The sequence below is a fragment of the Porites lutea genome, chromosome 3 (genome assembly GCF_958299795.1).
Source record: "Porites lutea chromosome 3, jaPorLute2.1, whole genome shotgun sequence".
In the NCBI taxonomy this organism is placed as follows: Eukaryota; Metazoa; Cnidaria; class Anthozoa; order Scleractinia; family Poritidae; genus Porites; species Porites lutea.
Window position 1 is genome coordinate 131,254 of NC_133203.1, and position 16,885 is coordinate 148,138.

General features: G+C 39.0%; 1 long non-coding RNA gene and 1 other non-coding gene across 2 annotated transcripts; one reads left to right on the plus strand and one right to left on the minus strand.

Annotated features, from left to right (window-relative positions):
• Nucleotides 1–10,692: 10,692 nt before the first annotated feature.
• On the plus strand, nt 10,693–14,225 carry LOC140929667 (uncharacterized). The gene is made up of 3 exons (XR_012164764.1): nt 10,693–10,817; nt 11,635–11,729; nt 13,451–14,225. It is a non-coding gene; the product is annotated as an uncharacterized lncRNA (long non-coding RNA).
• A 2,455-nt stretch (nt 14,226–16,680) lies between these two features.
• Trnat-cgu (transfer RNA threonine (anticodon CGU)) lies at nt 16,681–16,790 on the minus strand. Its single transcript has 2 exons — nt 16,755–16,790; nt 16,681–16,716 (listed from the first exon to the last, which is right to left on the minus strand). It is a non-coding gene; the product is annotated as a tRNA-Thr (tRNA).
• Nucleotides 16,791–16,885: the final 95 nt, after the last annotated feature.

Genomic DNA, 16,885 nt, shown 5'->3' on the forward strand with positions numbered 1-16,885 from the left:
GATAACTGAAACACCCAAATGTCGTAAATACTGCTTCTTGAGATTTAGTGACTAATCTAGGTTTCTCTGCAGCTGAAGATCCAACGAACAGGAAGAAGATAAACCGAGCAAAAGAGACCGCGACACAGGTCTTTTGCAGAAGAAAAAATGAACAGCAACACGAGGACAGGAAGAAGCAGCATGCTACTCCTCCCAAACCGGTAACTTGTGAAGACGTGGTTGCTATTACATATGTTGCATCTAGAAATTTAAAGGACAGTGTCAGTCAATGTTTGAAACTACAAAACGACTTCCACTAGGGTGTAATCTTGTTTGTACACCACAGACACTGAACCAGATGATACATTGATTGTTTTGAGTGAAATGTCAACCCATCTTATCCCAAAGCTCTGTAATTGTTTTCTCATTCATCTCCTTTGCCTTTTTCTTTGTCTCCAGACAACAACACGGACCCTGGATGTTATTGGGGAAATTAGCTCGTGGACTAACCTCCCCCAGCAAGACCTGGTCCACCTAGACTGCAGGTCTAGGTGGATCCCACCAAATGAAGAGGGGGAGTACCCTGAAACATTTGAGTGCCCCTACAGGGGATGTTTGGAAACTTTTTCTAGAGCTGAGGACTGTGGTACTCATGTCAGTACAGTGAACCACCCCAAGACCAATCAGGGGGATGGGAATAATTGGATTTGCGCAGGTACTTTAACAGGAAAGACGAGGTTCCAGGGAGCAAGGAAAGTCGGTTTTATAGCCTGCCATTCGGGCAAGCTGTAGCTAGCATGTAATAGCCCACTAGTTATTTCAATCCTTCTGTAATTCGACTTTTCACCATAAACAGCACTCGGCGTTCGGGGACGTAAAGAACAAAAATCACTAGCCCTATAGAAAAATCCACTAGCCCCGGGCTATATGACAAGACTTTCTTTGTACGCTGTTGCCAAGGACAGCTTAACCAAAGTTAACATGATGTTTTCCAACAATATAAACACACTGCAATTAATCTTTAAGGGGTACGACACATGAGGAAGATACTATTTTTTAGGTCCACAGGAAATGATTAACATAACTGGATGGAAACGTGCGTGTCTTTAACAAATGCTTATGATAAATCCCTTTTTTCTCCCATAGGAGATGGCAAGAGTTTCACCTCTCTGGATGGGTTGAGGTCACACATCAACACAAGCCACCTGCCCAAGAGGCATGAATGCCAGGACTGTCCTTATAAAACCAACTGTGCTGGCCATCTCAAGCGCCACAGGGACAGGTGGCACCCCGGCTCTACCCAAGAACTAAAGAAATGGAGACATGAACAATGAATCGGCACGTTTGAGACATGTGTATATTGGCTGTTACTATCAGTAGCAAAGAGAAAAGTGAAATTTATCATCCATGCGGGAAAACCACAGAAACCACTCACGTAGTGCAAAACAGGCAGAGGGAGCTGTTGGTTTAACCTAACAGACTTTCTCAAAGCCGGTTTCCAGTTTCTGCTGGTATAGTTGTTCTGTTTCCCATTTTTGCTGTCCGAGTCTGATTATGTTGCATCAGAAAAGTGAAATTTATCATCCGGTCAGCGGTCAGCGATGATGATGGCCGCGTCTTTTGAAGCTGGCTAGTTTAGTGTTATTTGTTGCCTTTTTTGTGTGTTTAAATAATTTAGTATTTCGTGTAAGAGTTCCTGTTGGTGTCTTTTATTTGAAAATGGAACGATCTCCCCCTTTCTATTCGCAATAAATCATCGAAAATCCTGTTCAAAAAGGCACTTAAAAATATTATCTTGCTCAATATTGACTTGTGTGCGTGTGTGTGTGCGTGCGTGTTTGTGTTTTAATGAATAACAAAGCTATAATAGAATAAAGCCAATCTTGTTAAAGGGCCATAATTAGTTTTACTATAACGTGCCCTTCCCTATTCTAATTTTTTTCTCTTTTTTTCTCTTATGTACACGTAGTTTTAACAACCTTGTATTAATTAATATTGTACAACTAATGTATTATCTATAGGATGGGGTAAAAATAAAATACAAAAATACAAAATACAAATATGTTGCGTTATACTTGACAAGTTTTTACAATCAATAGTGTGTTGACAATGATTCCATTTAGCCTACAATTAAGAATAGCAAGCCGCTGTAATTGATTACTGGTAATATAAGACATTTCACTGTGGCTTTCTGAAACCATCTAAAAAAACCGCACAACTTGTCCCCTGATGCCAACGAAAACTTAACCAAAATTAGGATAATTTCCCAACAATATAAACATACTGTAAATATCTGTTAGTATGGCCATTTTTATCTCAATTTTCATTCATCTACTTGATTATTTATTTAATTCTTTGGAATGTTAAGATTTACTTAATTGTTTGGAATGCCGTATAGAGCGCCTTGAGCAGGTTTGGATAGGTGCTATACAAATATTAATTATTGTTATTATTATTATTATAATTATTATTATTATTATTATGAAGGGGTTAAGATAGACGAGAAAAAAGCTATTTTTTAGGTGCACGGGAAATAATTAAAATCTCTGGATGGAAATGTGCGCATTTTTAACTTATGCTTATAATAAATTCCATAATTTTTTTCCTCACACAGGAGATGGCAAGAGCTTCACCTCCCTAGATGGTTTGAGGGCTCACCCAAACAAGAGCCACCTGCCCAAGAGGCCCGATTGTCGCGACTGTGGCTACAAGACCAACGACGCTGGCCATCTGAAGCACCACAGAGACTGCTGGCACAATGGCACTTCGCAAAAAGTGAAGAAATGGAGGCATAAACAAGGAATCTGCATGTATATTGGCAAAATGAGTGCCCACATGAGGAGAGGAGGATGCAGCCAGCTACTCCCCCAAAGCCAAAAACACCAAGGGTACTTGATGTTGTAGGGGAAGTGACAAGATGGACCAACACTTGTGACTGGAATAATCCCGACCATTTCAAGTGTCCTTTTAGGGAATGTGAGAGGACATATGAGGCGGCCAGTGAGTGCGCACACCAGGTGCACCAAGAAAAGCATAAGAGTGCATGGAGCACGTTGATCAAGAAAAACACTTTAAGTAATTCCTTGCCAGTTTTTTTCCAGAAAACTGTCTTCGATTGTTTTGTCTATTTTAAAAATTGTCTTTTTTGAGAAATTTTCAACTTGAATCTGACGTTTGCCGAGAATGTGACTCCAAAAATCTCTCCATTTAGTTATTGCGCGTCACGCGCCAAAGGCATAAAAAACAAAACACGACAGGCCTGCCACTGCTGTCAACGATCATAATTAAGTGACTGTAAATTATCTGCAAGCTAATAGTACATCACTCTGCCCAGGTGGACGAAAATGCTACAGCAAAGGCAAAAAAGGGCTCTCTTACTGCCCTTTACTCACGCCCGTTCTCTGGCGGATCATAAAATGGAGAATTTGAAGGTTAAGCTATTTTTCTGACTTGTATTTGTTATTTCTTAGATAGAATCCATTGCAGACGCATAATTGACGTGGTACAAGGTCGCCTACCCTGGCAAAACAAGAGGCAATACCACTGGGGTAGCTGAATATAAAAGCATTCCTGGTAGTGTGTGGAAGGCGGGGTTTTTTTCTTCTCAAGGGTAACCAACAGCATTTTTTGCGGCCTCTGCAGGTGTGTAATTATTATACCAAATTCGAATCCTCAGAAGTCAATTACTGCGCTCAAAGTTCTAGGAGTTGATGGAAAATTGATAGGCTCTTCAAATATGCAACACAATCAAGTAAAAAGGTAAGGTAAGCATATGGTTCCATATGACATCAACAAAACCGTAAGGGTAAGAATGTGACAAAACGGTCATCCCCAGGCCTTTCGAAACTGGGGCCTACAACAATAAAATATCTAAGAACAGCAGTAGGGTAAAAAGGACTAGTGCCTAAACAGCCGATGTTTGAACAGGACACGTAATTTCTACGCGACTTAATAGGCAATCTCGACACCTGCTACTTTACAATGTGTCGTTCCGTACCAGAGAGTACAAGCTACTTTTCCAAAACCATATTGCTTGTGGCATGGGGATCCTTTTTAAAATGAATTGGGAAGGTTATGATTTAAACACCTTTCAGCCTCCTTTCGAGATGCCCACTAAAGATATTAGGTCAAGACAAAGCACAGGGTTTACTGATTGCTTAGCTTTGGCCGACAGACTCACACCTACTTCCCAATTTTCCTAAGAAATTTCATTGGCCAACTTTTTTTTCGGGATTTTACTGAGACCTTCTAAAGCACCATTCCCGAAGCAGAATGGCATTCGCCGCACAAGAAACTCTTCTTGAGGGTATGTTGTGTGTGACAGGCTCCTTCAGACAATACCAGTTTTAAGTCGTTATTGGGACAAGCACCAAAAACTTATACATCACATACGTGAACAAATGGGTGCATTTTGTCCAAGTTCAAAAGTAACAACCTTGTACAAGGCAGTCTACATTGAAAAAAACGTTGGTACTAGATCACCCCGCCTACTAACCCATATGGTCATCAAGGAGGTTAAATCTGAAGTTGGCAGGGCAAAAAAATTTTTTTTCACTTCTCTTGTCCATCGGATAGATACTTTGCAGATTTTGGTTGTCCGAACACAAAATCCACTCGTCCAAAGAAAAAAAAGCTGCCAAAACAGATTGGTTGTGGCTGACTAAGATGTCACGACGAAAACAGGTAGATGATGAACCGTCAATACCCCAAAACGCCTGCTACTCTTGTCACAAACAGAGGGATGTTTTTGGCAAACTGCACAAAACATGTAATTTTTGATCTCGTCAAATTTAACCCAGGGAAATTCTTCATTCCATGCTTGCTTAAATTGACGGACACGAGACTCTTCATACTTTTCTTTCTCTCGTATTTGAAGAGCTATTTTCCTCGTTTGTTTGAGACTGTCTCTTATTCCTTCCTAGCGCTCGATTTTCCAGAGGTCGAACAAACTCATCGTGTTCTACTTTCAGAACACCACGGATTTCGCGCCATTTTTACCAAAAACAAGCGTGCAAAGGATATATAAGTAACGTGAAAACCCGCCTCCACACATTGACGCCGGCGGCAGAGAAACACTGTGACAATTTAAGGTACTTTTCAGTACTTTATTCTATGAAAGCTATCTACTCCAGATCCTACGAAGCTAAAAAAATATTGCTCACGATAAATTTTGCTCGTCCAGTTGGACGAGTGCTTTACGATTTTCAGTCGTCCGAGTCCAAAACCTAGTCGTCTCAGACGAGCGGACGAGTGAACGTTTTTTGCCCTGAGTTGGTAGACATTCTCTCCAGTACTGAGGACATCAAATTTTGAACTTTATAACTGGCAAAGTTAAACTTCCTGGCGTTGGTATTAACTCTTTTAAAAACATCTTATTAAGAAACCTTTTACTAGATATCCATTATCTTTCCTTTATAAGGAAGCTACCGCTATTACAATAAAGATGAGTATGTTTAGACACTTATGTTTGTATTACATACTTAGTATATTATTATAAATATGGTGATGATAGTAGAGCATGTTATATTTTTAGTGAATTGAAGTACCATATCATCCTTATTAAATGCTAATTTTCTAACCTGTGTTACTGAATAAGATGATGATGATAATGATGGACAACAGATGGAAGTCCTTTAATTTTCGACATTAATCCCAGCAAACACAGGAAACAGAGAACGAAATTCTCTTCCTCTTGACCAATTTCCCAACGAACCGGATGTTATTGGTGCAATCACAGTCCATCGCAGATGCCAGATCTTTGTACTTGACCCGGAACAAGTTCACACATATACGTTGCACTGCTGTTTATGCAACATGACATAAAAGCTTTCTCGGTACCGTGTACCAAAACCGGTTTCTCCTTCACAAGAATAAGCAAAATTTTCCGCTGCAGCTGTATGTGGGTGTATATTGTATAATATTAGAATGCTAGAAAGTAGAAAGCTGCATATTTCCCAGTGCTAGGAATTAACGGGAACTTAAACAGTCAAACGATGGTAATAACTCAGTGGTATATTCACACCACATAAAAATCTATAATTTTTTTTGCCATCTTCAGCACATCTCAAACAAGCATCCAGTCCCGGCCAAAACCTATCAAGAACTAGGAAGCACAACACTCTTGAATTTTTTTTAAGAACGAAGGTAAGGAGGGAAAAAAAATATTGTCCAAAATGGTGATGTTACAACAGGATATGGAATTAATCCTTCACTCCATAGGCATCTTTACACCAGCTTCTAGAATACGAAAAACTTTCCAATTCTATAAGCAATAATGAATATAAATGGCAGAATGATAACAAGTCACAAGGCAAAAGATTTTCAGATTCAAATAAAGTCAGAACGAAGGTCATTTCTCGCTTGCTCCACTTCCCTCTTCGCATGAGTAATGAAAAGTTGCTTGTCACATACAAGTATACTTGATACTACAACAGCGATACCCTTTGAAAACAACATAGGAGGCTCTATAGCTTAATCAGTTGGCAGTTCAAATTTGGGAAGATGTATATCGAGGCACATTGGGCTTTCAGTTATTCACCGTCTTTGTTAGATAGTAACGAAACGGTCAAGCCCGCAATCATGACTGGTTGTTTTAAATCAAACAGTCATTTTTCGATATACAATGTACTGTCAAACTCCCCAGAGATGGACTTTGTTCCATTTGTGAGCAGACTAAAAAGTCATTTCAGTATATTGCACATGGCATGGGGATCCTTTATATAATACCTTCTATGAATTTCCAGCTTTATGGCCTTCTCCAAACCTCCTACAAAAGATAAGTCAAGACAAAGCACGGGGTATATTTTTCTAAAGACATCTAGTGTCCAACCTCCAATTTACTAACTTCCTCACCCAAACCCCCTAAAGCACCATTCCGGAAGTAAAATGCATTCCCGGTACAAGTAAACTCCATCTGACGGTATGTCCTGTCTGAGGGAATCCTTCACCACATCAACAAATAATTATGGTATTTTGTTCAATCGAAGCTAACAACGGTTTACAAGATATACAAGATAAGTCTCATTAAAGAAATCCACAGGAAAAAGAAGAAGAGCTCCTGTTTCTGTTCAGTTGACCCACACATTGTCATTGACCCAATTTAATTGAATTATTTGTTTCCGAGTATTTGAGTGGGGTGCCTGTAAACTAGCCGGATAAGCTAAGTGCACTTTCCACAAGCCTTTTAAAACCTCTTTATCAATGATTAGTGAACCCCCGGGTTTGTCCTGGAAACGACACCATAAAATTTGCAAGCCACCTATGAGCACAATCTATTATTTTGGGATTCAATGTCAACTGCTATTAATAGAACGAAATCTCCTTTCATCTACTTTTGAACAGGTCAAAGATAATTTTTACCATACTTTGAACAATGACGGATTTTAAAGAGAGTTAAAGCTGAACTTGCTACGAAGCAAGATCGTAATTAAATAAACTTAAATTAAATTAGCTTAAAGAATAATTTGGTAATGCAACAATTTTTATTACTTATATCTTTTAAATACATTACTTAATATAGCTTGTAATTTTTCTTTGTTTGACTAATATAATTGTATTAAGGAATCTTCCCTCCTAAATGAGGTGCGCCCTCAAATGCAAACCATAAGTTGTCTGAGGATCAAGCCCTGTACAGGTTCAGTTTTCGTCCCGTCATCTTTTAGGCATCAACCAGAAAGAAGTTATTAAAGTATGGCAGGATGACCACCCCTCTAGCTCTGCTTCCCTCAAGTAAAGGAAAACTATAGAATGTCAGATATTGCATAGCATACAGCGAGTGCAATGTATACTTGTTTAAAAGTACATTTTTATAACTTTTTATTTAAGGTTTGCACAACCCCCCACCACCCCGCACAACCTTTGTTTCAAGGTCCCTAGCACCAGGACTCGGCGGTTTTGGCTTTCGCGCATTTTGGGAGCATTACTAAACATCGTTTTCTGAACAACTTCCATCTGACTTTGCTCTGATTCAAGAACAGAACAGGTATGTGCGAGTGTTTTTGTTCTAACACGTATGAAAAAAACCGATACAAAAACCAGTTTATAATAATAAAGGAAATGATATTTCTCTTTGCTCAACTGGACATATGATTTTCTCTACAGACGCACATTTGTGGTGACACCAAAACAAGCGGGTAGCCTCTACTGCCCTGTCACCCTCGGGTTTCTGCATGTGGCAAGACGGGGTGCATTCGTTGAAACTGCAATAGAGGCATGGAACACGAAAAATTTTGTCTACAAAGATGAGGCCAAAAATTGGCCATTATTTGCCCAGGTAGACACGTCTACCCAAACACTGAAGGTGTGTAGCTGCATGTTATGTTCTGTTGATCTTTTACTTGCATGCAGGTGAATTTGCATCACTATGTTTAGAGGCTAGAAACCACAGACTAACCTCATTATTAATATTGAACACATTTCTCCTTCTCTGATTGGTGCAAATGTAACCAACTCGCACTGAATTTCAATATCGTCCAGGCTGTATATAGCCCGAGAAAAAGATCATGGCAAACCAAAATGGCTAGGAACAGGATGTTCATGTCAGCTCATTTAAGGCAACACTATTGCATGTTATGGATTAGAATCAAATGAGGCGGAAAAAAACATTGGTATTTGAAAATAAACAAGTCTCTAACATTCTTAATTTTGTAATAATTTCAGAACAAATCACTCACCACCATACAACTGTCCAAAATGGTCAGTTCAAGCATTAGTAGAGTTGGGCTAAATCCAAAAGAACTGTCGCACAGATCTTAAAGATTGGTAAGTAGGTTGCAGTAACCTCCATTAAGGAGTTGCATAAAGCATTGTTGTACAATACAGGGTGCTATGTCTCGAGCTATGATAGGTCTGGAATGAGCAATCTCAGTTTTCAACTTTCTGATTAACATGCGTGAAGTTAGAAACCCCAATTAACATAACAAACCTCTTTCATCATTGTCGATGTATGACAAGCCATATTGTTTTCAACCAGTAATGAGTTGGATCATATATTTTCGTCAGTTAAATAACAGGCAGGGTTAGTAATGGTTGCCATTATTTGAGCTGCCATTCTCCAACCGTTGCAACTGTACTTTCACAACTGTGAGACATCTTCCAAACCATTCACATTCCTTATGTCTTCATATTACACATATTGTAATCATGAAACATTTGTTAAACGTGTGAATAAATTCCAATTGCCATAGCAGATCAACACAGAGATTTTCTGTGGAGGCAAAGATCAATGAACTGTGTGCCCAGGAATATTCCCAAATCATTAACCTGGAAGAAAAAGAAATGTGACGTTGATAACTTGAATGGCTTAAGTCGGATGATACGTCTATTCAAACAGATCAGAGTTGAAATTCCATTTTGCAGGATTGACCAATTTTTGCAGTCAGCACACAATCTGCATCCAATAAAGTATAGTTTGTTCCATGAGTGAAGAGTTCTAATGCAACTTTTTGTCTTTTACAGGGTTTTGCGACAAGATTCGTTATAAATGCTGCCATGGAGAATGGCGGACGTTTCAGCGACAATCAGGTCGATCAACTGCGAAGGCTGGGGGGGTGGTCGCCCAAGAGTGCAGTTGTACACTTGTACATCAAGAAAATCATAGAGGAGTATTCGGACACGCTCGCATTGATAACTCCAGGTAGGCATGGCCTGATGTCTATCACTTTTAACTTCACAGTCCAGCATTTGTCAGATTGATAACTCACAGCAATCTTGTACTCTTTTAAGCTCTTCAAATGTCAGGACCTTTTCTATGACCTTAGAAGCTGTCACTGTAAACTTTTCTCAAAACTTTCCTTTTGTTATGGGTTTCTTTTTTAACATAGATCAGTTAAACAAACACAAGCTCTGTTTTTCAATAAGATTGGTGCCATGATTACTCATCTCTATCATGCATGCAATTTCCTTCCTTTATGAAATCTACAGTATCTAATCTCTATGACAGAATTCTCATTTACCAAGAGCTTCCATGATGGTCCATCCAATTCCATGACTATCCAGGCCTGGCAAATGAACTTCTTTGACTTTCCAGGTTTTCCATGACCTGTAAGAACCTCGAGAAATGAAAATTATACGTCTTTAGTAGTAGAGCTAACATAATGATAGGATATAACAAGATAGATTTTTTCTTTTTAATTGCAGATCTCCGAACAGAAGAGGAAAGAGTGAGTAGGCTAAGAAATATGCTAACTCCCTACAATTTCAGGCTTGAGCTGCCGCAGAAGAACATAAGCACCCAAAGTGAAGCGGAAGCATTATTCCCTGAGGAATACGAGAAATTCCTCAGGGAATATGAACCGCTCAAAAAACTGCAAGGTAACCTTTCATTATTCTTGCAACCATTTAACAAGACATGTTTCATGACAATAGATGAAAACCCTGTTTACTTTCCCACTCAACTTATTCCTTGAGATAACTGAAACACCCAAATGTCGTAAATGCTGCTTCTTGAGATTTAGTGACTAATCTAGGTTTCTCTGCAGCTGAAGACCCAACGAACAGAAAGAAGATAAACAGAGACAAAAGAGACCGCGAATATCATTTCCTCATGACGTTATCAGAAGAAGCGTAACAGATGTTGTATCGTCATTCCTAGCCGTGCCAAGCCATTTTTTCCAATATTTGACAGTTTGGAAGTTATATTAACTAGCATTTGTGATATTCAGAAGGTACGCAAATGGGCCACAATACATATCTTGTTATCCAAAGAGTTAGTGGTTGCTTTTAATTATGGCACATTATTTTGCAGAAATTCTTACTTATGACTCTTGTTGCTTGCTTGGGGTTTTTCGTGTGTGAAAGTGACTGCCATGGTCACCTGCAGATTGGCATCAGATCTAGGAGTAAGTTCATAAATTGTAATTATTAGTAAAAAATGTAACGGTCAGTCAGGACATTGCTTATGGTGTCAAGGTCCCATGGTTCGTATTCCTGGAATAGACATGGAGCCCCAGGTGTGCATTTTCTTATGCCAAAAAATATGCCCAAACAACATTTACATTATCTAATCAACTTGTTGTGGGGTTCTCTGTAGAATACAGCCCTCACAATAGACTCTTATCTCCAATTTTTTGCTTGTTCAAAAAAAAGGGGAAGGAACGCACCTGAATTCTACATCTCCAATGCATAATCCTTCCCCAGCAGGATACTCTCCTAAACCAAGTTCATCTCTCACTTCTTCAATGCCCTCCCAGACATACGTTTCGACCAAGCTGGCCGGTCTTGCCCCGCAACTCGATGACAGGCAATGAAGGAATGATACTACAACAATAAAAAAAGTATCTTTACTGAAGTGTCTTGTACCAATTTCTTTGTAGTTCATTCTGTTGTTACATTATAATACATTATACTCAGTTGTAATGTTGCCTAAGACATTGCTTGATCTTGGTCATTAGCATGGTTACAGCATACAATTTTAAATACAGTGGAACCCTGTTAATACGGTCTCCAATGGGACCAAAAAGTGTGGTCGTAATAACGGATGACTGTATTAACAAAGGTTTTTTTTTTTAAAGAAAATGCATGGTCATTTTTGCCGGGCAGCCAAAAAAAGATGGCCATAGGGCGGAGTTCCGCTGTACTAGATAATGTGGTTGTGCGATGTCAGAAGGTTTGTCCATTTTAAACAAACGCATGAAATGTTTTTTTTGATTTCCTCAGGTACCCTAGAAGAGGCAGAAACAGCCACAGTTTTAATTACTGTTCTCAACCAGAAAGATGAAGGGTTATGAAATGCTCTGTGTCATCATGCTAGGGTATGTTTTCCCTCCTAAATGATGTGACGCTTACAATTCAGATAATGACACTGAAGATTGTTACCAACATTATTAACCTAAGCCATGGATTTCCTCATTTTGCATTGGTTTTTTGGTTAGTTACTCACATTGCAATGCTGCTGGTGTTACCATCCCGATCGAGTCTACAATGAACTCTAAGTCCTGCTTGAAGAGCGGTTTTTTGGGCAGGATGTCCATTTCACCTATTTCCTTTCTTAAGTATTTCATTATTGTTGAGCCCAGTTCGGGGTATTTCTTGGCTGGGCTCTGGTGCTGGTTGGCTACGTGCTGAAAATGGCAACAATTATTATTCACACATTTAGGGTACACTGGTTTATGAAATGATCCTGTATGCTGAAATGTCATCAACTGGGGAGTTAGGTACTTCATCTCAGACATTCATTTGTAATGTCAGTGTTGGAATCACTTCATCTGAGCTGTTATTATAATTAAGGGCCCTTACACTTAGTTACAGCTAACTTCACCTGAGGCTACATACCCCAAATTGGAAGGCTAAACAGGATATTATGTATTTTTGGTGAAATGTTACAATTTCTGAAAATCTGTGCAATGTCAATAACTTTGACATTGTATGGCCAACTTTCTGCACATCTTTTTGGAAAAATGGAATGTCATGTGATGTTGATTGTGAAACCATTCTACCTCATCAATCTAATTAGGCTAATTACTTTCCTGGGTTTTCAAGACAATGATGTAATGTCTTTGACCAGGGATGGTGGAGGATGGGTGGGGCATTGGGGGATTCCAGAAAATATCCATATTATACCACAGAAGGCTTTTAGGATTTCCGAAGGGGAGGGGGGTTCACGATTATGGAATTCTGAGGGCAAGGGGGGGTTAAAACATGGAAGCCGTCCGTGGTTGGGTATGGATATTTTCTGGGATTGCCCATTGGTTATGCATGTGGTTAGGGTTACCGTTCAGGGTTCACCCTGAAATTGAACCCCCTAACCCTTTTAAATCTCTAAACCATTAATTCCCCTTCTAGGTCATTTTACAAACCAAACGGACAGAATTCCCTTCTCTTTCATATACTGCAACTTGTGAAAGTCTCTCCTCTTTCATATACCACATTGCTGTACAAAACTGCCCTTTTCAGGTAGGGCCTGGTCTCTCTTGGAGGGTCTGTTGGGTAGTATACTTACCCACATACAGATCCCACGAAGGATGTTATTTGTGAGTCTGGTATACAAAAAGCCAGCCCTTGCACAGGAGACGAGACGTTTCCAAAAGTGGCAATGTTATGTTTTTCCCCAGATATGTGTGGGTGTACCACGTTAGTAGAAGTCCCCTGGAGTCTACAATTGACTTCACCTAGAGAGGAAAACATTGTAGGTCATGGTAATGCTTTGTGTGCAAGATCTGGATTTCTTATGTTTCTAAGGGAGCCGCAGTAGAACATGTGGGAGTGATGGCCTAAAAAATGCAACACTATTTTGCTATGTAGAAAAATGTTTTTTCCACTTCATAATGGCAAAGCGGTATGCTAGTGCCTGTAGTGTTATGTGCCTTAATACCTAAACATTACTTAGTGATAGAGCTTTCACATCTGCTTTAGAAACTATCAATATAAAACATCACATTTTTGTTGAGAGACTAGATTTTGATTAAATTATATTCATTTCTTACCATTCGCAGGTGAAACTAGATATTGAACAGTTGTCATTCATTCCTCACAGGCACCCGAGGCGAGCAAGAAAGAAGAATTAAACGGCAAACAGTCTGTGGTCTGTTTAACTGAGTTTAAGAAATTTTTCGACCTTAGGTCATGGAGAAAGTGAAAAGGTCAATTTTAAAAGTGGAATAGAGTGCGGACCTGCCTTATGCACATTGGCTGTAAAAAGGACTGAGTTGAATCTGTGCCTGGGGTTATCTAAAACGACGTTTTGTGCATCTTTTTCAGTTCAAATTTGCCCCCTTTCTTTCTCACTGTCCACAATATGTAGATAACTGACATACAGGTGCATAACTCCCTCCTTCAAAATTTCATACCGTTCCTGGGGCCAGACTCTCTAAATACATGTTCTTTGCCCTGTCTTCATCGTCCTTGTTATCCCGTGTCTTTAAACTTTCGGCGAAGTTCGACAACAATTTGCTACTTGTTCTTGCTGACATTCTTGCAAACACATCCCCTTCCAGGGCACACCCTATGGATAAAAGACAAGGTATTTCCCTTATCTTTTGCAACATGTTTCAATTAGTTGCCCTAACAGATAGGAAATTGGAAAGAGGTATGTTTATGTGGAATAATTTACACGCAGAGGGAAAACGCAGTAGATAAACTGCTTTTGCTAGGCTTTTGTACATTATGCTAGCATTTTTTTTAGCATTTTAGTGAGGCAAAAGGATTGAGCATTATTTGAGCATTTTAGTGACATTTTCCCCGGAAAATTAATTTTTCCGAGAAAATAAAATACAAATTAACTTTTTTCAGGAGCCCATGCCCCACAAGCTCCTGCGTTTTTAAAGAAAATGAAGACTAAAACTCAAAATTCACAAAAAACCTAATACAGCTGTTTTTTTGACTGTATTTATGAACGTGTACACGTTGTCATTGTTACTTGCAACACTTGCATGTTTTTGTAAGTGTAAACTTTGAAGTTAATTAAAAAAAACGTTTGTATATTAATGAGCATTATCCGAGCATTTTAGTGACTTTTTTGGGGAGACCAAGCATTGGGAATAATGGAGCATTAAGGTGGAGCATTTTAGTGGGGAAGCAGAAGCATAATGTACAAAAGCCTAGCTTTCGCCTGTTGACGAGCCTTTTCCGCCATTGCTGGAAGTATGCCACAACTGCCTAAATTTTTCTCCAAGGCAGGCTGTTATACCCGCTTCTAAGCCCATTTTCCCGCTGTTTTGAATGACGCGGGCCGCGTGACTTGAGGTGCAGCTGCTTAAAGCGCGGGAAAATCTGGATGACCCTTGAGTTTGCCGTGTAACATTCTTAAGGTTAGGGCCATGTTAACCTTTTAAAACATCTCTTTTTAGTATTATTGAATTATTAGTAGTAAGAATAATTATTGTACAAATATCTCAATGTACTTGTGACAGTCTTTGTTTATGCTGAATCTCTAAAGATTAACTTGTCTTGGCATCCCTCTCTTCCACATAGAGTCATACGGCATTGTATTATATTCGAACAGTGTATTTAGTGTTACTGACTGGATCAAATAAAATTGAATTAACACTTGTTACACTCTTCTTGACCTTTTCATTAGACTTCCACTTTAGTCTTTATAACATATTACATTTTTACCCTCAATTTCAATAACACAAGAAGACGTATCCATTTCACCAACGTTTACTTTATCTAGTTCTTTGCGAAATAAAAGTTCTTTAGGGGGTGGACTACGATGTGAAAATTATTGATAATTTTTTTTCATGTTGATGTAAAAGGCTGATAACACAAAAATTCAACAGCTAATTCTTTCACAATGGCAAATATTTGTTCACCCCTTGCGTTTTATTCAAGCTTATGCCAAAAGTAAACATGTATGCAATCGACTGAGCTTAGGTAGGCTTTACGAAACAAACAGGAACAAAAAAAAAAGCCAATCAGTCAAAAAACTAGACCAACAGCAAGAAAAGCCGACACTTTATTAGATGACAGATCGAGACGTTTCTTGTCGTATTTTGTTTTACTAGGAAAACTTTACTTATAGGTCGGACCTGGAACGTGGACTTACAGTCATCGTCAAAAGTGTTGGAAAGCTAGCTAGGCTGCTACTTTTGACCTCTTTTTTTTCCTTCCCTCCTTCACCCGCCCCAGGCCCAATGTCGAGGAAAAGTTTAATGTTTGTACGCCTAATTTTTCTAGGATAATTAGCAAAAGAGAAAACTCTCTTTTTTTGAGGATGAAAATGGACCAAGTTAAGTTGTACAACCTTCCCAACTACGTTTGTCTGGGATTGTAGCTTTGGCGTTTAAAATGGGGCTCGTGCCAGTTGGATGCGAAAAAAAAGGCGCTAGGTCTACAGTTAAAATAACCACACCGAAAAAAGGGAGTTTTCATAACCATTCTCACCTTTTAAGTGTTCTGCTCCAGTTTTCACACTCCTTTCAACTTGTAAAAAAGTTTCTTCAATGAACTTTGGCAGCTTTGGCAGCTTTGTCTTGCTGACGCATACAACCCCAGAATGCATTTGAGATCATAAGGTTTCGGTGATGTTCGGAAATGTTCGGTTCGAGGAGGGAATTTTCGGAAGTAACTTTAAATTTCCGATTTCAAAAAGGGTTTTCACACATTTTTATTTTGGCTTTTTTTTATTGTTTCTTCGGTCTACATTGGATGTACTTTAAAAATTGTGGGGGTTTGTTTGGAAAGAAGAGGAAAAAAAGAAGAAAAAGCACAGTTGTTATGGAAAGAAAATTTGAATAAAAGGCCCAAACGGGATTCGAACCCGCGATCTTTCTCACAACGCTTCGGTGATGTTCGGGAATGTTCGGTTCGAGGAGGGAATTTTCGGAAATGACTTTGAATTTCCTTTAATATATTTATTCATTTCATATAATTATTAAGTTCGATACCTTACCGTACTGTTATAGTACAAAATAGTGCATTCGATTGGCTAGGATTTGTCCGTTTTACAGACGCAGAAAGACAGATGGGGACAGTAGGTTAAAAACTGTCCTTTAACTCACAAAAGATAAAAAAAATCTAAAACTGCCTCATGTTGCGGTGTTTGACCAAAAAAAAGGGTCGATTGCTCTTTTCAAAGTAATGTGTTTCGATTTAAAAAAAGGTTTTTACACATTTTTATTTTGGCTTTTTTTTTTTTCATTTCTTCGGTCTATATTGGATGAAATTACAAAACGGTATTTTAAAAATTATGGGGGTTTGTTTGGAAAGAAGAGCAAAAAAAGAAGAAAAAACAGTTCTTATGGAAAAAAAAATATATTTAAAAAAAGGCCCGGACGGGATTCGAACCCGCGATCTTCGGTTTTACCATCGCCATTACCATGGCAACAGCGTTATCAGTATACGAGACCGACGCCTTACCACTTGGCCACCGAGCCCTGCACCCCTCTAAAGGGGGAAATTAGAATATTTCAAACAAGCACCCAAAAATGCTCGGGGCCAGCTCCCAGAGGCTACCATTATCAAATCAACC